Source organism: Opisthocomus hoazin, chromosome Z, assembly GCF_030867145.1.
Source record: "Opisthocomus hoazin isolate bOpiHoa1 chromosome Z, bOpiHoa1.hap1, whole genome shotgun sequence".
Lineage (NCBI taxonomy): Eukaryota > Metazoa > Chordata > Aves > Opisthocomiformes > Opisthocomidae > Opisthocomus > Opisthocomus hoazin.
Window position 1 is genome coordinate 1046271 of NC_134454.1, and position 21270 is coordinate 1067540.

The window sequence follows — 21270 nt, forward strand, 5'->3', positions numbered from 1 at the left end:
TACTGTCAAGTTTTCCTCTAAGTAGGTGAAGGCTCCAACTCAGGAAAGCATCCCTGTTTCAGAAAGGGTATCTGAGGACTCGCTGAACTTCAGGAAGGTGCTCAAGCACCTGGAGAGTCAGTGGCATGAAGCAGATGACTCGGATAAAGCCCATGGGCAAGACATTCGTGTCCCGGCTCTGTGTTTCTTGGCCATCACCATGATGAGATTTGCTGTTCCTGACCCCAAAACAGTTGGCCACACTGCCCTGATTTTTGCAGACAGTGTGGGGTGTTTCAGAACTGAATTCACAGCAGCCAGCACATATTTGCTTGTTTGTATGTCTAATTGCCAGTTAAAAACAGTTCTCACTGAGGGAGAAGTCACCTTCTTGCAACCTTCACTGTTTAATATGAGATACAGGCGTTAACAGATAAACAGGGAAAATTCATTAAAAAAGCACAAACCCTTAAGCAATGGTTTAACATGTCCCTTCCTGCTAACTACAGTTCCATCTCCTCCAGGACTTGTTAAAAAAAAATTCAAAACTCCACCACTCTAAAATGAGAAAATTCCCCTTTTCCCCCAGGTGTGAATGTTGTCTGTGTATGCCCAAAAACCAGAGATGGAATTTCTTCTGTGGCTCACAGATTTTCCATATAGACAAAGATATAACGATTTTAGTATCTGCCGCCTTAACTGAGGGTGAAAGTAAGAGTTTTATGTCTGTACAAACGGGATTTGCCTAAAGGGATTCACCATGTGCTTCTAGCCTCTAAAAAGCCCACAGTAAAACTCTCCAGGAAGCATATATTTGTACACAAAGAAGTTACGTTTGGTACTTTTAGAGAGTTTCATTTCTCTTTCTGTATTTTGACTCACAACTATTTAGAGAACTTGGGTCTACAGGCAGAGGCAGACAATAAAGAGTCTCTAGGAAATATTTTAACACCGCGTTAGACACTCCTAGAAAAGTTTTCTTTGCAAGCGCGTTTTGCCTGCCCAGAGTGCAGTGCGCGGAGGTACAGCACAAACATTTTACTGATGCTCATCTGCAGGGAACTGCCTTATCACAGTGGAGTCAGTCATGTGTGACGTGACCAGCCACTTTTAGGCGGATAAAATCTGTATTTGAGGCTGCATCGTACATCCTGTGTATTTCAGAAAATATCTAGGGTCCTTCTGTCACTTATTTTATCCAACATTTTCTGCTAGTGAGTATTAAAGAGGAGATACTCCTGCCTCTGCTCTGGCTTTCTTCAGCCAGTTTTCTCTCCACCTCTCATGAGATCCCCTCAGCTTCTCCTTTCAGATTTGTTTCCCTTCTTGCAGCAAGTTTCTTTTATGTCTTTTTCCTTCCCCTTCAGAGCAGAGTCGGTTAAAGGCTGAGATCACAGCCCTCTGCCTGTGACCACAAGGTCCAGCCTGAAGGGCAATGGGGCTCGGGTGACTCGTGTCTCTGTTTGGCTTCCCAAACCTTCCAGATCACATTGTAAAGAAAGTCACACTTCAGAGCCTCTGATAAAGCCTAAACTACAGATTCAAGTCTCAGCAAGAACAGCAAAATTATGCAAGGGCAAATAATTGCAAAAAAGCCCCCTGTACGCATACTGGATTTGGCTGCAAACACCGATGTGTGAAGTGTGATGCAAAAGCACAGCTGGCTGAGGTGAGAGTGAACTTCGTCTTCATTTCTTCGTTGGAGGGGTGTTTGCCTGTCATGAGGAAATACAGCTCTCTGCCTTTTATGTGTGCCTCAACATTTAGGTGTTTGTACAGACACTGAGGTACTTTGGTTAGGAAATTACTGCTTGAGCTCAGCAGATGCTGAGGCCATGAGAAGCCACTGCAATTTTCCAGCCTTGCTGAGTTATATTGCATACATTAAACCAGAAATGTTTTTACCCCGATTTGGGGAGTGGAAGGCATCCTTCCGTTCAGAGAATGACCACTTTGGAGTTCAACAATTTGTGCCCAACTGGAATGTCTTCCTAGGGTGCTATATCACAGCCAACTCTTTTTCATGGTTTTCATTTTTAGGTATCTGTGTACCTAGACAAGCTGTAATTTCAGGTGTGTGATTATATGGATCCTGCACACTGTAATCCACCTTTTTCCAAAAACATGTGATTTGCTTACCAACAAACAGCCCATTGCACCAGGGTCACAATTCAGCAACTATTCAAGCAGGTGGCTGGGTGAAACCGGACTTGGCTGTAACGGGGAGAAAATATGCTGAGAGAATATGCTGAAAAAGTACGCTTAATGCCTGACACTGCCAGCTACTATTCTGCCTCTCTTTCTGCAAGCTGTTTGAAGGTCCAGTGGAGAAGTTAGTGTGCTATGATTTGCCTCATCGTCCTCTTCCCTCTGCCTGCTGTTTCATGGTCCTGGACATCAGTTCAGCGCTTGCTCCTGCTCGATCAGCTCCTCTCTGGCAGCAAAGCCACCTGGCAAAGTCTCATTTCGCGGCTCACCATCCTCTTGGTTGCCAAACATGGTTGTTCATCGGATTGCATTGGGCACCAGGTCCATGAAATGAAGCAAATAAACAGGCACATAAACAAACGCCTTACTTTTTAAAGTTATTTTAAAGTGAATCACTTGAGTCAAAATCTGCTAAAATAAAAAGAACTTCTCCCAAATGGTATTTGTTTTATCCCTGACCTATTCTTCCTCATTCAGTCCCTCCTTTCCCAGCCTCCAGAGGGGCCAGAGGGGGAGGGGAGATTCATAACTAAAATGCAGCTTCATTTACTTTTCCTTCCTCAAATATCCTTGTTCCATTTCTTCACTATGTTAACAGATGGGACAATTTAAAAAAATAAAACAAAACAAAGTTTGTGCAGGAGGTACAAAACATCAGCCAAGTCGATTCTGGCGTGTTTGCTCTTGCTGGGAGAGCTGTCACCGAAGGTGTGTTCCCTAAGCACGTCCATGCTGGTTCTGCATGCTGGGCATCAAGCCAGGCATGGACCTGCCCCCCGTGCCGGGGACACCTCCCCTGGCAGCCTCTCCACTGCAGAAAGCCTCTCTAGCAGAGGGTCTGCTGAGACTGCCCGGGGGATGCTCCCCCCGATCGCCCAGAAACGCACCCTCCTCTCCGGGAGGGGTTTGCGCTGGGTGGAAAAGCGAGGATGACAGCCCCTGCCCGTAAATGAGAATTAGCGTAATGTTTTGTGTGACGCTGTGGGTAGATGCATGCTTCCCGTCGTGAATAAGTGTGTTTCGCCATAGACATGTAATGGAAGTCTAGCTGTCTGTAACTCTGTCTCTCAATTTCTCTCTTTCTCTGCTGGAGTGTAATTTCAGCTCTATTTGTGCTATTACAGCCTCAATTTTACGTCTGTTTTCTAAAGGCGCTTGAATTATGCTATTTGACATTTCCTCCCGCTAACGTGCTCTCATCCAGAGAGAATCCTGTTTTGGAGGGAATATTAATATTTCCGTGAAGTAGGAGAACAGAACAGGGGTGACAGGCAAATACAGTAAACATCAAGCAGCTTTCTGCAGGGGACGCTTTAATCTCGAGATGACACTGTCATCTCTGGTCTCTGGATAAACTGGTTTATCATGATCAGTGGTAATTAATTGTAGTGTTGTGATTGCTTTATTTACTACATTGCTATAGGCTCTGTGGAAGATGCCACGTGAAGATGTTGCACCCATCCAAGGCACTTGCAGGCTACAGGGGGCTTACTTGGGATTTACAGCACATACCCAGGAGACCCATTTCAGCTTTGTTTCCCCTTAGAAATGAAATAAGGCCTTTGAGATAACTCCAGAATTGTCCTGAAGCGAGATGCTCTGCAGTAGCACTATAGGCATGGCAGGAAAAAAAAGGATGGTGTCAAACTGGCAAATGATGCTGCAGGATTTTGCGAGCGCTACTTGTGCTCCTTCCTCCCCCTTTTCGGGGTGATGTCATGTCCTGTGGCACATACAAGCTGCTTTAAATTAGCCCATAAAGCCTGCAGAGGCATGGAACCCCCCGACTCTGCGTTTCCAGAGGTGCCGCCGGGGAGTCCCTCTCCTTCCAACACCCTCCAAGCATGAGGTGTACCTGACACAGCCAGACCTTCCTGCGTGCGGGACTGTGTCCAGGTTGGTGGGGTGGTTTTAGTCACCAATTCAGAATTTCCAGACAGGGGATTTTACTGATTTTAAAAGCTTAATTCTGCGAATGGATAATGATTAGGGGATGTGCATCACGCGCGGGAAGTTAGAGCTGCTGTCGTGTACGAAACAGGGGTGGTATGTTCTCGTCTGCTTTTAATTGACGACAGAATTATTTTGGAAGTATTTATAGCTGGGCTAATTTCTTTTGAGTTCTTTCTCAGATTCCTGGAACACAACAGCAAGCTCTGAGCAGTGCTTTGCCAAGCAAAATCTAGGTTAACTTAAAAGAAATGGAGACGAGTTGACTTATAGCAGTTTCAATTTGTTTTGTAGCAGGTCTGGAACTAGTTTGAACTTGTCATTGTTTTGGAAGGGAAAATAAACATTAAATACAAGCAAAGTCAATCACATTTCAACACTTGCACTTTTACAATTGAATGTGTTTACCTGAATTATCATCCTGTAGGAGACATCTCTCCTTTGCTTTGATCTTGCTCTACCAAAGGTATTTTACAAGGAGCAGTCATTAAAAATCTCCTACACAATTATGACAATTTCTGTAAAGCTCATCAAGTAATACAAGGTGCAGGGCTTTTCATTTTAGATTTAAGGTGCTGTACTGTAGAATTAAAAAATAATGAAGTGTTTTAAAGAATCCTTAGATTTTACTTCCTCTCCCAGTACAGCAGCAGGAGGTGTGTGCTTAATGTGAACGATGATGGCAAAACGGACTAGATTTCTTATCTAGCAAGAAGATTTGTGGGTTGGGCAAGATACCAAGTGACAAACCAATTGTGCTGTTGAGCTAATACGAATAAAACCTTCTGTGAAGGCTGTGAGATATTATTACAAATGCTTGTGTAAATATGGTTTAGTTCATTGTTACCTCTTCAAATTATATTTGTGTAGAGCTCCAAAGTACAGCCTCTGCTTCCTTGTTTGAAATGCCATTGACTGAACCATTTTTTTTTTATTTATATAAACATATTTCCCGTGTTGTCAGAGAGTAGGGGAAAATAAATCTCTTGAGTAAAACACAAATGGACCAGAGAAAGGGGCCTCACTAGCAAAACAAAAGAAGTCTGCAAACAGCAACAAAACAAAGTTTGCAGTTAATTAATTAATGAATTGCCCAGTTTTGAGTACTTAGCTGTTTTTAAGGGTTGTTGTAACACTGATGGGCAATGTATGAGTACTTGAGAGTTAACAGCTAATCCCCACACTTTGCCCTCTCCCATTATGAAATATTGTAGCGTAAAAGCAAAGCTGATACATGAAATTGTCCATCAAGTACTCCTTGTAACAAGTACATATGTAATTTTCGATGTGCATTAGTAACCAGGCTAGTCCCATTCTCCATCATAAATGCAACAAGAACACGTGGCTGACACTATCATGGAGGTTGCTATCTCTAGCTGGTTTAAAGAGATTCAAGCACTGAATTTCTTTAGTGGAGGAGAGCTGGGGTTTCCATGCAAGGTCTCCGCTGGAATCTGCAGCTAAATTACCTACATCAGAGCTTGAACCACAACTGGGATGTAACTCATAATCCTTGAAGTATAAAACGTTCAGTCGTATTGGAAAGATGCAGGACTTCATAGATGGCTTTTAAATTTTCAACCCGTCAGATGTCACCTTGGCCAAAGGGAGAGCGGGGCTGGGGATCATTTGTCCAAACATAGGCATAATTCTTGGTGATGATTCTTCTCGTGCAAAGGTAGCCATCTAGAACAGGCCGTGTGAATCAGACTCCGAGAGTGCCTGCTGATGCGGAGGGCAGCCTGCGGTGACCAGCTCCTCCCTCGCTGCAGAGGTCTGGCTCTGCCGAGGAGCCTGGCTTCGGTGACCGGCTGTACCTGACTCTCTAGCGTGGCTGCAAGCGGGTCCAAAGTCAGGTTCATGTCTCTGAGCTCCAGCTTAAATCCAGAAGGGAGACCGTCACTGTCAGCCGAGCGTTCCCAGACTGCCTTTTGCCATCTCCAAAACTGGGCGACTTTCCCGCCACTGTGCCTGGGCACGTCACCCAGCAAAGATCCCTCCTCAAATGTTTTCTTAGATCCACGTAGAAGCTTTTTCATTATCTTATGGAAGTGGATTTTGCTAGTCCACTCCAGCTAAAAACATGATCTTTTTGGTTTGGGGTTTTGGTGGTTTTTTGGCTAAATGGCTGCATTCAGGTTATCAGGAGTAGTCAGCATGGATTCACCAAGGGGAAATCATGCCTGACCAATCTAATAGCTTTCTACGATGACATGACTGACTGGGTAGATGAAGGGAGAAACGTGGATGTTGTCTACCTGGACTTCAGCAAGGCTTTCGACACAGTCTCCCATGATATCCTCTTAGGGAAGCTCAGGAAGTGTGGGCTGGATGAGTGGTCAGTGAAGTGGACTGAGAACTGGCTGAATGGCAGAACTCAGAGGGTTGTCATCAGCGGCGCTGAGTCTAGTTGGAGGCTGGTGACAAGTGGTGTCCCCCAGGGGTCAGTACTGGGCCCAGTCATGTTTAACTTCTTCATCAGCAACCTGGATGAAGAGTTAGAATGTACCCTCAGCAAGTTTGCTGATGACACCAAACTGGGAGGTGTGGTAGACACACTGGAAGGCTGTGCTGCCATTCAGCGTGACCTGGATAGACTGGAAAGCTGGGCAGAGAGGAACCTGATGAGGTTCAACAAAGGCAAATGCAGGGTCCTGCACCTGGGGAGGAACAACCCCAGGCACCAGTACAGTCTGGGGCGGACCTGCTGGAGAGCAGCTCTGCGGAGAGGGACCTGGGTGTCCTGGTGAACGACAGGTTAACCATGAGCCAGCAGTGTGCCCTGGCTGCCAAGAAAGCCAATGGGATCCTGGGGTGCATGAGGAGGAGTGTGGCCAGCAGGTCGAGGGAGGTTCTCCTTCCCCTCTACACTGCCCTGGTGAGGCCTCATCTGGAGTACTGTGTCCAGTTCTGGGCTCCCCACTTCAAGGAAGATGAGGAGCTACTGGAGAGAGTCCAGCGTAGGGCTACAAGGATGGTGAGGGGACTGGAGCATCTCTCCTACGAGGAGAGGCTGAGGGAGCTGGGCTTGTTCAGCCTGAAGAAGTGAAGGCTGAGAGGGGACCTTAGAAATGCTTACAAATATCTGAAGGGTGGGTGTCAGGAGGATGGGGCCAAGCTCTTTTCAGTGGTGCCCAGCGACAGGACAAGGGGCAATGGGCACAAACTGAAGCAGAGGAAGCTCCAGCTGAACCCGAGGAAGAACTTCTTCCCTCTGAGGGTGACGGAGCCCTGGCCCAGGCTGCCCAGGGAGGCTGTGGAGTCTCCTTCTCTGGAGATATTCAAGACCCGCCTGGACATGGTCCTGTGCAGCTTGCTGTAGGTGACCCTGCTTCGGCAGGGGGTTGGACTGGGTGACCCACAGAGGTCCCTTCCAAACCCTACTATTCTGTGATTCTGTGATTCTGTGATTGTGTGTGATGACAATAACACATCTGCTGATAAAACGGGCAGGGCATGCAGGACTCTGGTGTGGAGAAACAAGGGCATGGGCATTTGTTCAGAGCGGCTGGTAATATATCGCTTGCAGCCATCTGACAGATTGCTAATGGGACACAGCTGTTTTACGTGGTGGTCATTCCTTCGGCCGCTCTCCACAGCGGAGTGGGAGATACAGCACGCACTGCTAAAGTGTGTCCCATTGGTTTGTTTCCAGCAGGGGAAGAAAAAAGCCTCATATGATCTTTTTCAAGATAAACACTACTAATAACAATGAATATTCTCACAAAGATTGAAGATAGTTATATACACGGGCCTGTGAGAAACAGGCATTTTTATTTCCTAACTGTCTTTTATGTTATATTTTCACAAAGGCCTTGGAACGTCTCTTTCGTTATATGGACATGTGCAGCATCACTCAGGCAACAATTCCCAAAGATGAACAAATCCGTAATTCTGCTGTTTTGTGCAAATCAGATTTGCACATTGTTTCGTTCCTTAACTTTTGGAAAAGTCTGTGAACAAACCAGACAAAATTCCATTCTTCCCTCCTATTTGAGCTAACCCTCCTAAAGTCATGAAGGGTAATCCCACTCCGATAAGCACAGTGCAAATACCTAGAGAAAGAAGAAATATTTTGTTAATTTCTACGTAGCAATAGAAATGATTGTAAAAACAGATTTCTTTTCCATGGGTGAGACGCTTTAAATAATCTCTTAAAAGATCATTGGTGATTGAGGTAATGGCATATCGATTTTCATTTTGTGTTGTATACAGAGCGCTTATGAAAAGATATGGATCGACAGCTTTGCGATGGAAGCTTTCTTGATGAATATAACAAAGGGTCATGTTGTTGATGAGTAGGACTAATTTTTCTCACAGCAGGTTAACATTTGCTTTCCCACCACTTGCAAAGGAAGACTTGGGTTGTTCTCTTGATTCAACTGTCTGAAGGAGTGCCAAAGCATTAGATAAAAGAACCTGTGGTTTTGGACATTATTAAAATTGAGTTAACAGAGTGTTGAGAGGGGTGTTTGTTACTCTGAGTTGCACATTTTAATTATTTCTCTATCTAATGTGTGGTTGTAATATACTGAGGAGTGGAACAGGTTTCCCAGGGAGGCTGTGGAGTCTCCTTCTCTGGAGATATTCCAGCCCCGCCTGGACAAGGTCGTGTGCAGCCTGATCTGGGTGACCCTGCTTGGGCAGGGGGTTGGGCTGGGGGACCCACAGAGGGCTCTTCCAACCCCAGCCATCCTGTGATTCTGTGATTCTCATTTGTTTAACGTAAGAATATTCAAATATTTCCTTAATAAAGTAGTTCTTGGTGGAGGAACATATTCTACAAGATGTTAATAGCTCCACACTTTTCCTAGTTCCCTCATAATCGCTGGCAGTCTGAAGACGCCAAAGAGCAATGGGCATATTTTAACAATTCCAGTCATTTGTGCTGGTTAGTGTTTTCGTGTTTATGCCCACTAAAACCAACAACAGCGTTTTTAGCTGCAAACCTCTTTGCTCTTGGCTGAGAACAGGCGTGGCAATAGATGCGTGTATAGAAAATCTGGTATTGCATATGGATTTTGAAAGCATGTGTTGGGTGCAACTTTACAACACGTGTGTGTTACAGGGGCCTGGAAATCCAGCTGTGCCTGGATTCTTCAGTTCTTTGGTATGTTTTTGCCAAAGCACAAGAGATACCAGCCTGCTTTCTCATTTTTTTTCCACCCAGCTATTTGCATACTCAGATGATCTTCCTGAGCTCTCTAACAGCAATCAAGTAGCTGGCAAAAAGACTTTAACTGTCTTGAAGTGAGACATCCAATTTAAGCAAGCTGTTAAGGTTCTTGTGCAGCATGGACATGATAAATGATCCTGCTTCTTTGAACTCTGGTTTCTGGAAGAGCCTCTCTAACTGATAATGCCTAACTGTTAGGTAATCCAAATTAGTAGAATTAATCCCAGCATAAAGGTCTAAACTCCATCAGCTGTGTCTGCAAAACTGTGTGTGCAAAAGAGGGGATGTTGCACTGATCCTGCAAGTAAAAAAAGGGTGTATAGGTTCTTTGTTTCCAGTTCTGAAGAATTGACTTCATACAACATAAGCACACATGTAGATATACACACATGCTTTTGCTGGCATGTGCCCTCCTGCGTACAGACTCGCCATTCATTAACGCCTACACGTGCACATGCACAGGGATGTCTGGGGCATAGTGCAAAACCAAGCAGATCACTATTCTCCTTACAATGATAGCCGTAGAAGGACAATCTCTGCCTGTAAACTGTTGCTGGAATTTCCTTCATTTTCCCTTCCAAAGTATATGGCGTGTAGCTAAGTGGGTTTTGTCTACTTGAAGATGTTTATGTGGCGAGGTAAGCAGTCCACTCAGCTGCAATGAATTAAAAAAAGTAAACAGTTATTTAAGTGGATAATACATGATTTGGATCAATGAAGAAGACGTGTTTTTGAGATTTGTTTGCTTACTTCTGATGAGGCCATAGAGTCAGTTATAGGACAGTACCTATCCATTTTTTTTTTTTACTGGGTGTTCAAAGAATTCCTGGGACTGGGAAATGTCTGTGACCATCTGCAAACATGCTTGGTGAAAGCCTTGTGCTTAGACTGATGGCTACACCTGGGCCTGATTCCCCGAACACGTCTTTGCTTCAGCCCCTGCTCCGCAAGCTGGTGTTACACTACTGGCTTGCTGCTCATGGATGTCTCCTTGTGGCATCATGGAGCTAAATATGGAAAAATTTCTTTCTTCATTGGGTGAATTAACCTGTGTTGAGCTCATCGGCGTCAAACCTTGAGCATGGTAGCCTGAAGTTTATTCTAGGTATCTCTGTTCTGAACCCACTGCCCTCACTTGTGTGAGGTGTTGTTCTCTTGTCTTGTGGGTTCAGCAGTGGTTTACCAAATGCAAGCTGACTGCACAAACCTCTCATCCTTATTGCAAAACAGGTGATATCTGCTCTGCACGGAGGTAACTGTCAAAGGGAAATTAAGGTTGTTGTTTCAGTGCTGAATTATAATTATAAATGCTGTTTATTTTCCCAACTTTCCTTTTTCATTCAGGGTTTTGGGAGAAGGGGAAGCAGAATTGGATGATGCTACCTCACCAAACCCAAACCTTTTCAAAGGAGAGCACATGAAGTCTGTCGGCATAAACATCCCAAAGGGAGCTTCAGTTGGGTCAACTCTGCCACACAGAAGCGTAAAGAAGGCATAAGAGCTGGCACATCCCGGAGAAGTGCAAATTGGCAAAACAAGGAAGAACCATGGAGCAAAACCAGAAAATTGATAAATTGGTAAGAAGGTGTTGGACAGGTTCATGGCTGCTGGGTTCAGCACAGACTGATGGAGGTTATTTCTGACAGTGTGTTGTTTTGCTATGGAACTTCATACTGAGGAGCATTGTATATGCTAAAAAAGCCTTTAAGATACGGAGAAAACTCATTGAGGAAAAAAAATCCACGCAGGGCTATGATATGCAAGCGTGCATCCTCTTGGCCAGGATGTGCCTCAGCCACAAGGTGCTGATAGAAAACTAGTACACACTTGTCTGGCTCTTATGCTGTTTCCTGCATACCTGCTATTGACCTTGGCTGGAGACAGGATAAAAGGCCAGACGGACCCTGGGTGTGACTCACTAGAAGCTGTTGTCATGCCCTTAAGGCACAAAGTGTCACCAGGGACATAAAAGGTAGTTGAAGAGTGTCCTGTAACCACAGTAGCAGAGAGGCAGAAAACAAAGGGAAAGGTTAATTCACAGCTCAGGTGAAAGACAGATATAATAAGGACGCTCCAACAAGAGTGTCACTTGGTTTTGGGCACAATTCCAGCTACTGCAGGGAAAGAGCAAGTTAGGGAGAATTTAGGTTAAGTTACTTGTTTTTAAATCACCAAGGTTGGTGAAATTCACCATGAAGTACTAAGCAGCTGGCTGAAACTATTTATCTGTGACCTTGAAGGAGTCAAGGAGAACAAGGATTGGTGACTCCTATCCAGTTCAAAATACCAACATTCATCATTTCTCTAGCAAAGCCTTCAAATACTGCAGACACTGTGGCTTCACTGCAGGATCAAGGAGGAGACAAAACTGAGTTGCACAGGGACCTCTTAAGCTTTCAAAACCAAAATCTAGCCAAGAGAAACGCGGGGTGGGGGGCAAAATCACACAACCTTCTTTTAAAATTGTCCTTTTTAAAGTTTGTTCATTCTTCTGCTTTCTTCCCTCTGATGAATTTGCCTCTGCCTATTGCTCATCCTGCAGAATTTGTATGTTGAGTTCAAGGTATAGCATCCATGCAACACCATGAGGGATGCAGTACACACAGAGCCTGTATTTTATTTTTTAATCAGTGTGAAGCAAAATGAAGAAGAATGCCATGAAATAATTAAAGAATTGTATTAATAAGAGATGTTGAACAACAACAAAAAGAACTCCTTTTTTTTTTCCTGCTGCTATTTAGGAGATCTCATTTGCTTGGTACCCATTGACGGCAACAAGATTAACACAAAACCACACTCCTTCCAGCAGCACAGTCAGTTCCAGTGCAGTTAGGTATCTGTGATTTCTTGCTCTGCTAAGAATAATGCGGCCAAAGATTAAATTCTGTATGTTGCGTGCTGAGATTTAGAAGCTGAGATGAACATTGGCCGTGAGTGGTAGGCACTGAAGTCCATGTGTTGACATGCAAAGCCAGTTACACCAATCTGCTTCTTTTAAATAAATCGTTATACATAATATTGACTATTTCTAAGTATACCCTTCTACAGTGTGTCAGAAGAAAAAAATTTAAAGATCTATCTGATGTGAAATGTGGCTAAATTGCAATTCTATACTGCATCAACACAACTTGTTCACCAGTCTGAAAACTGGTGAAGCCTGCAACTGTTTTAATATTAATAACCTGAGTCAACTCTTACCTTCTTAATGCTTAGCCTGAAGGAAGCACCATTTTTCTGAGCATTTTGCTATGCATTTCCATGGTATTAGTTAATTCAGCATCAGATTTATTTGTAATTCCAAGCGGAGTGGTGACATTTCACAGAATCACAGAATCACAGAATAGTAGGGGTTGGAAGGGACCTCTGTGGGTCACCCAGTCCAACCCTCCTGCCGAAGCAGGGTCACCTACAGCAGGCTGCACAGGACCCCGTCCAGGCGGGTCTTGAATATCTCCAGAGAAGGAGACTCCACAACCTCCCTGGGCAGCCTGTTCCAGTGCTCCGTCACCCTCAGAGGGAAGAAGTTCCTCCTCATGTTCAGACGGAACTTCCTGTGCCTCAGTTTGTGCCCATTGCCCCTTGTCCTGTCACTGGGCACTGCTGAAAAGGGCTTGGCCCCATCCTCCTGACACCCACCCTTCAGGTATTTGTAGGCATTTATAAGGTCCCCTCGCAGCCTTCTCTTCTTCAGGCTGAACAAGCCCAGTTCCCTCAACCTCTCCTCGTAGGGGAGATGCTCCAGTCCCCTCACCATCCTTGTAGCCCTCCGCTGGACTCTCTCCAGTAGCTCTTCATCCTTCTTGAACTGGGGAGCCCAGAACTGGACACAGTACTCCAGATGAGGCCTCACCAGGGCAGTGTAGAGGGGAAGGAGAACCTCCCTTGTCCTGCTGGCCACACTCTTCTTGATGCACCCCAGGATCCCATTGGCCTTCTTGGCAGCCAGGGCACACTGCTGGCTCATAGTTAACCTGTCGTCCACCAGGACACCCAGGTCCCTCTCCGCAGAGCTGCTCTCCAGCAGGTCCACCCCAAGCCTGTACTGGTGCATGAGGTTGTTCCTCCCCAGGTGCAGGACCCTGCACTTGCCCTTGTTGAACCTCATCAGGTTCCTCTCTGCCCAGCTCTCCAGCCTATCCAGGTCACGCTGAATGGCAGCACAGCCTTGTGGTGTATCTACCACACCTCCCAGTTTGGTGTCGTCAGCAAACTTGCTGAGGGTACATTCTAACTCTTCATCCAGGTTGCTGATGAAGAAGTTAAACAAGACTGGGCCCAGTACTGACCCCTGAGGGACACCACTTGTCACCAGCCTCCAACTAGACTCAGCGCCGCTGATGACAACCCTCTGAGTTCTGCCATTCAGCCAGTTCTCTATCCACTTCACTGACCACTCATCCAGCCCACACTTCCTCAGCTTCCCCAGGAGGATATCATGGGAGACTGTGTCGAAAGCCTTGCTGAAGTCAAGGTAGATAACATCCACAGCTCTCCCTTCGTCTACCCAGCCAGTCATGTCATCGTAGAAAGCTATCAGATTGGTCAGGCATGATTTCCCCTTGGTGAATCCATGCTGACTACTCCTGATAACCTTCTTTTCTTCCACTTGCTTGATGATGGCCTCCAGGATAAGCTGCTCCATCACCTTTCCCGGGATGGAGGTGAGGCTGACCGGCCTGTAGTTCCCTGGGTCCTCCTTCTTGCCCTTTTTGAAGATTGGAGTGACATTGGCCTTTCTCCAGTCCTCGGGCACCTCTCCTGTCTTCCAGGACCTCTCAAAGATGATGGAGAGTGGCTCAGCAATGACATCCACCAGCTCCCTCAGCACTCGTGGGTGCATTCCATCGGGGCCCATGGATTTGTGGACATCCAGATCGCTTAAGCGATCCCTCACACAGTCCTCCTCGACCAAGGGAAAGTCGTCCTCTCTGTAGGCTTCCTCTCTTACCTCCGGGGCCTGGGATTCCTGAGGGCCAGTCTTAGCACTGAAGACTGAAGCAAAGAAGGCATTCATTAGCTCTGCCTTCTCCGCATCCTCTGTCACCAGGACACCCGCCTCATTCAGCAGCGGCCCCACGTTGTCCCTAGCCTTCCTTTTGCTGCTGATGTAGTTGAAGAAGCCCTTCTTGTTGTTTTTGACATCCCTTGCCAGCTTCAATTCCAGGTGAGCCTTGGCCTTCCTCGTCGCATCCCTGCATGCTCTCACTACGTTTCTGTACTCTTCCCAAGTGGCCTGTCCCTCTTTCCACATGCCATGCACCTTTCTCTTCTGCCTGATCTCCGCTAGAATCTCCTTGTTTAACCATGCAGGTCTCCTTCCTCCTTTGCTAAATTTCTTTCTCAGGGGGATGCATTGCTCCTGTGCATGGAAGAAGTGTTGTTTAAAGAGCGACCAGCACTCATGGACCCCCCTGCCTTCGAGAGCCCTGGCCCACGGGATTCCTCCCAGTAGCTCCTTGAAGAGGCCAAAGTCAGCCCTCCTGAGGTCCAGGGTTTTGATCCTGCTTATCGCCCTGCTTCCTCCACGCAGGATCCTGAACTCGACCATTTCATGGTCACTGCAGCCGAGTCTACCTCCAACCTTCACGTCCTCCACCAGTCCCTCCTTGTTTGTTAACACAAGGTCCAGCAGCGCGCCTTTCCTTGTTGGTTCCTCCACCACTTGCATCAGAAAGTTATCATCGATGCTCTGTAGGAACCTCCTGGATTGCACCTGCCTAGCTGTATGGTCTTCCCAGCTGATGTCAGGGTGGTTGAAGTCCCCCATGAGAACCAGAGCCTGTGACTGTGAGGCTGCTTGCAGCTGCCTGTAGAAGGCTTCATCAACCTCCTCCTCCTGGTCGGGTGGCCTGTAGTATACACCCACCGTAATGTCACCCGTGTGAGCCTGTCCCTTAATTCTAACCCACAAGCTTTCAACTCCTTCTTCACTTGCCCCCAGGCCAAGCTCAATGCATTCCAGTTGCTGCCTCACATATAGAGCAACTCCCCCACCTCTCCTTTTTGGTCTGTCTTTCCTAAAGAGTCTGTAGCCATCTATGACAGCATGCCAGTCATGCGAGTTGTCCCACCACGTTTCTGTGATGGCGACCAAGTCGTAGCCGTCCTGTTGTATAATGGCTTCCAGCTCCTCCTGTTTATTGGCCATACTACGTGCATTGGTGCTGAATGCATACATTTGAGCTGAATGCAACTGTGAGAGTCAATGCTAGTGCTGTGTTGGGTTTATTGTTTCCTGCATGCTCTAAAGCAATCAGACGATTCTGCAAGTGTTCTTCAAAGAGTACATCCAGAATGCCACCTCATTAAATATCTCCCTGGCGTTCATTCCATCTCCCACTTCAAATTGCTGCATTTAGTTGCGGAATGACCTCTTGTAGCAGTGAAATTTTACTAACTTTTCAGTCCACTGGCACAGAGATGAAAGTAACAGTGAAAAGATAAATACAAAAATGAGTGGGTTTGGGCTGACTCATATGGCAGAGTGGCATGAAATGAAAGTGAATTCTACGACTGAACGATTGCACATAGCTTGATATTGGTGGTATTGCCTTCATGCTCCTAGTAGGCTGACGATCGGTGGTGTAGATCCATACACGTTTGTCTTCTGGCTTCCTGTTAAATAAAATGGGACTAATTTTGCCCTCAAATACTCTTACTGTATAAGCACACTTACAGTCCAAAGTTTGTGCTCTTCGCCTTTGTGCTTTCTGTTGTGCAATATCCATTACAAATCTGGAGCCAGATTCACTTATCCCATGAATTATTCCTAAGCAAGCAGGGTTAAACGAGCTCCCATGAAGGATGCTCTGAGGAGGCAGTGTGCTTCAGAGTCCCAGTCCAGTCCTTGCTTTTCTTCTCTCTAAAGTGGAATCAAGACTCAGCAGCCCTTTAGCCAGCACAGTTTATTCCTTGCTCAGCGCTGTGTTGGCATTAGCTTGAGTGTTTAGTGGCCAGGGAAAAACCTCGGAGTTCATAGGGAGTAAGATGGTCCTCTGCGGGCAGATTTTGCTCTTTTCCTGACTGCATTTGTCTGATATACTTGACCATTGCCACCACGCAGGTTTGAACACTCTTTCCAAAACAGTTGTGATGATACACAGAAACAAATTCACAGCTCTCAAAGCCATTTCTACTACAAACAGCGATGAACACATTGTGGTCGTATATTGTGTGGTCCCAAATATTTAAAAAAAGCTACTTAAAATTAAGTAGTGCTGTGCTATTTTTGGTTCTGTCGCTACAGGATGGTGCTGCACAGCACTTTAGACTTTACCCATCACAATAATACCCAGATTAAAATAGATCAAGGTCAAAAGAGGAGCCTTTTCATCAATTCAACTTCTGGAATGGCCTAGAAATGGGAATTTAAAAAAATTTAAAGATTTTAATTAGGAGTCCTACCAAAGAGATTGGTTTAAGCAGTACGAGCTGTTTGTTTTATTAGAGAACTGGTAAAGACATATACATTAGTTACATCCAAAGTTAAGTTGTATTGGTGGAAAAAGTGTTCTGACTAACTAGCAGGACATGGCATGAAAAACGGTCTGGGGCTGTGTTACACACACACAGAGCTAATCTCACAAACCAGTTTTATAAGCCTTGCTTCACGCAATTTCAACAAAGAATTTGTCTGCAAAGGGTCTGCAGGCCTTCTAAAAAGCTACACTCTATACTTATAAAAATAACATAAAATAGCAGTAAAAGTATGTTTTAGGGGCTTTTTCATTGAATTTTAAAGCCTAAATGTTGTTCCTGAGCATAAGAAATACAAGGATAAAGCAAGAAGTTTACAAAACACAGTCATTTTATGGAGCAGATGAAGATAGGTAGTGCGCTAAGAAACATTTCAAGAATGAAATACACATAACCATATTTCATAGAAACAAACTGGTTTTTAATTTTAAGATATAATTTATAAATTTCATAAATTAGGAAAATCATGCTTTAGATACTGATCATAGATTTTCTCTGTTGATGTCCATTTCATTATTATGACTGGCTGTAATTCAGCCCATTTCTGAAGTTTATATATGTTTAGAATGAATCAATGTCACTAATTTCTTTGTCCATTAGGCCCCATGGTGCTGAAAGCAAGCGAGTAGGCAAAGAGGATTTTAATAGAAAAGCTGCATTTCCAGTACATGGACCAACAGGTAAATAATGAAATGGCCCAAGAAAAAGTTGTTGTTAAATCCCACCTAAAATAAATAAATAAGTTCAGTCAGTAAGCAAGCAAACAAGTACATATTTTGGTGCAGTTGTTGTCCATGCATCTCAAGAGTATTCTAAACCTTCATCATTTTCCATTTGGTTTAACTCTGTATCAGCTCAGCAGACTTGCTCCTCCTTGAAGAACGCAGTCAAGTACTCAGACCTGCATAGGTTAAAGGCTGGATTGATGCATGTCTCTGGAGGTGCACTTAAACTGGCAGCCTCTGAACACTCTCCAGGTTCTCCCTGCAGAGCTCTGACTCTGAGACTCGAGAACTGCATGCTAGCGTGAAGAAACACGCACCTTGCAATTCTGCATGCGATAGAAAGAGTGCATGAGCTAAACGTGCCTTACCGGATTTGCTGAAAAGCTGGGGATGGCTGGGGAATCATTGAAGAAAAATCAGAAATAAACTGAGAGTCAGATTTTTACTCATTTTTACAGATTTTTGCACATTCTGGTGGTGTCTACTCTTCAAGGTTTGTGTTTTTTGTTGTTATTTTTTATGCCACTGGTTTTTTTTATGCTGTCCAAAAGCACAACTGCCCCTGGCCGAAAAGCATTTTATCAACAATTACTGCCTTTAGAATATTCTGTGGTGCAGACAAAGACCAAGATTTATTTTTGTTTGCTAACATTTTTTGTTTCCAAAACACTCAGAAGTGTAGATGTATTTTCCAGTATTCAGCGATCTGTCTTGAGTGGTTTTGTGGAATGTAGCTAAGATACCTCATCAAGGAAAGGAAAGGAAAGGAAAGGAAAGGAAAGGAAAGGAAAGGAAAGGAAAGGAAAGGAAAGGAAAGGAAAGGAAAGGAAAGGAAAGGAAAGGAAAGGAAAGGAAAGGAAAGGAAAGGAAAGGAAAGGAAAGGAAAGGAAAGGAAAGGAAAGGAAAGGAAAGGAAAGGAAAGGAAAGGAAAGGAAAGGAAAGGAAAGGAAAGGAAAGGAAAGGAAAGGAAAGGAAAGGAAAGGAAAGGAAAGGAAAGGAAAGGAAAGGAAAGGAAAGGAAAGGAAAGGAAAGAGAAAAGAGAAAAGAGAAAAGAGAAGAAAAGAGAAGAAAAGAGAAGAGAAGAAAAGAGAAGGAAAGAAAAGAAAAGAAAAGAAAAGAAAAGAAAAGAAAAGAAAAGAAAAGAAAAGAAAAGAAAAGAAAAGAAAAGAAAAGAAAAGAAAAGAAAAGAAAAGAAAAGAAAAGAAAAGAAAAGAAAAGAAAAGAAAAGAAAAGAAAAGAAAAGAAAAGAAAAGAAAAAAAGAAAAGAAAAGAAAAAAAAAGAAAAAGAAAAGAAAAAAAGTGTTAGCATTAACTCTTTTATAAATACCATAAAGTAAACTGCTTCTCTCCACAGAAGTTGAACAAAATGACCCATAACTAAGGAGTCACCTTTCTGCACTCACTTTCCACTTCGGATACTAAGAGAAGTAAAGCATTTTCTTGTGGTGGTGATAATCACTAACATTTTCATAGGTAGTCATTTATATAGATGCACAACAGAAACATACACAAAGGGGGGTGGAAGTGGACTACATTCTCTTTCATGTTTGGTTTTTTTTTAAAGCAAAAAGAAGAGAAATCAGAATACAAAACTTTAACCCTGGTGCCGTCCATTAAATTCTCCAGTTAATTTTCCATTCAGAAATTAATTTAATTCAAATATGTCTCAGCAATGGGAAATGTCTCTGTGAAACAATATAATAGCTTTTGCAGAACTGATAGCCCCTTTTGCAGAGATGGTGGAACATCATGCAATTTTGAGCACAGATCAAGTGCATCAATTTGAGTTTTCTTAGAGCCTCTTTAGCAGAAGGTACCCAGTGGCCAGGAGTGCAGGTAGGACACCTCGTAGCCTTAGGGGGACGTTCTTCTCCGGAGCAGGGATATCTCAGTATTAGTAGTGACTTCTTAATGACATATCTGGTACTGCCCACTGAAGATTTAAGGGGATAACTGCGATTCCCTTCAAGTCCAGCTAAAACTGTGTTCTTCTAGCAACTGCACTGAGACTACTCTGAATTCCTAACAGAGAGCTGGTCTTTCCCGGCCACACAACATTGTACATCACACTCATTGATCCCACAGGAAAAGGAGGCAAGAGGAAAATTCCGCTAGTCCAGACAGTGATAGTGATAAGGACCTGTTCTCTCTTGATCTTCCATCATTTCACACAGCATTGATAGTCCCATAATTTGCTTTTTCTAACTTCCCATTACATTCTGGAAGCCAAGATCTCAACTTCTGAACTAGCAGAATTTTAATGGACAGTGTTCTTCCTTCCTTCCTTACACAGCTGCGATGCAGGTTTATCCCATCCAAAGCATGTGGTGCTATTTCGCTTTAGCAGGGAAAGGAAATTAAATGCACGGCCTCAAAACCGGATGACTTTTTCAGTAGCTTTACACAGCTCCAGTGAAGAGTAGACAACAGGTATATGGTGCAGGATTTGTCTTGGTGTTGGCTAGTTGATCTCAGTCAGATGGCAGTATGTATTTCTTCCTTATAGATTGTCTCACTGCAGAACTTGTCCCTGGTTCCCTGTAGGACAGGAGTATGGAGAGGCTGCACGGCTGCAAACAGTGTGAGGTGCCTGGAACCTACAAGTAACAGCATTGTTTTATATGTTGTGGTGCTTTTTGAAAACAAAGCCTCTGAATAGCGGGAAGTCATATTTAAACATATTACAGAGAGCTAGCTCTTACTTTTCGTGTTAAAACTACTGGTTAGTTTTGTTAATCTGTGATTGCAAACATCTGCCTGTGGAAGCTCCATCTGAAATGCTTCTCTTTTTTCCTACACCGCATTGCTCCAGGTACTCATCATCCCTATTTGCAGCAGATTTGATTTTTGGAAGGACCGGTCTGCAGAACTGTTCTTGATTTATTCAGGTTTCTGGCACACCATTTGTAATTTTTCAATTTTCACAGGTTCAGTGAAAAAGCTTGAAAACAGAATTAAGCCAAAATCTTTAAGTTTATCTGAATAGCAAATCAAAAGCTTTGTGTGATTTCCATCCGAAACAAGAAATCAGTGAAGTTGTGTATCTGCAAACACCAGTGGTTCCAGCCTAGCCTCCTTGCTCATTACAGAACATAAAATTAGCTAAAATCCAATTGATTTTGATTGTAATTCTATGACAAACAGACAACAATTTACTTTGGTTTTTCACTTTTCAACACCTGTCTAAAATAACAGTTTCCATCCTTACACGACATATATTTAGTTGCTAACAGAATTTAAACCAGGCTATGCAAAGTAAGCATGTACTTTCCAAGAGTTGCTAAAATGCCATTATAGATTGTATTTAAATTTGTGCATTAGACAAAGAGTAATTATGCTCATGTGAGACAATGATGATGATGATGGTGGTGATAAGATCAAGCAGCAGATGTGTGAACATAAATGCCTACCACGTTATTTTAAACATTAGGAGAGCTAAATGGAAGTTTAAGTATCTTTTCGGGATCATTTTTCTAAACCAATATAAATAATTATTTAAATTTTATTCTCCATTTGAAGATACGGTAAATTATAGTTGAATGTTCTCACAGCGTTGATATTTTAGCAGCGCTGACATCACTACTCCAGAGGCAACTAAAGGAGAAATGCATTAGGTAAGATGTCGTCTAAAATGTGTAAGCCAGAGAACAGTTTAAAATTTGGTGCCTCAGACCCCGTAGGCAGTTGCTATGCCTGTTCTCAACAGAGTCTACTGCAGCATGGCCAAGGGTCTCCTTCACATCTTTTAATACTTTA

General features: G+C 44.0%; 1 long non-coding RNA gene across 3 annotated transcripts in view; it reads left to right on the forward strand.

Annotated features, from left to right (window-relative positions):
* The window catches only part of LOC142365749 (uncharacterized), a 46300-nt gene that overhangs the window by 11994 nt on the left and 13036 nt on the right, over nucleotides 1-21270 (forward strand). For 2 of the 3 annotated variants that reach the window (XR_012766617.1, XR_012766618.1), the window contains exons 2-3: nucleotides 10658-10890; nucleotides 17390-17469. This is a non-coding gene — a long non-coding RNA (uncharacterized LOC142365749). The remainder of the gene's footprint in view (nucleotides 1-10657; nucleotides 10891-17389; nucleotides 17470-21270) is intronic. The other variant, XR_012766616.1, reaches the window with a different exon arrangement.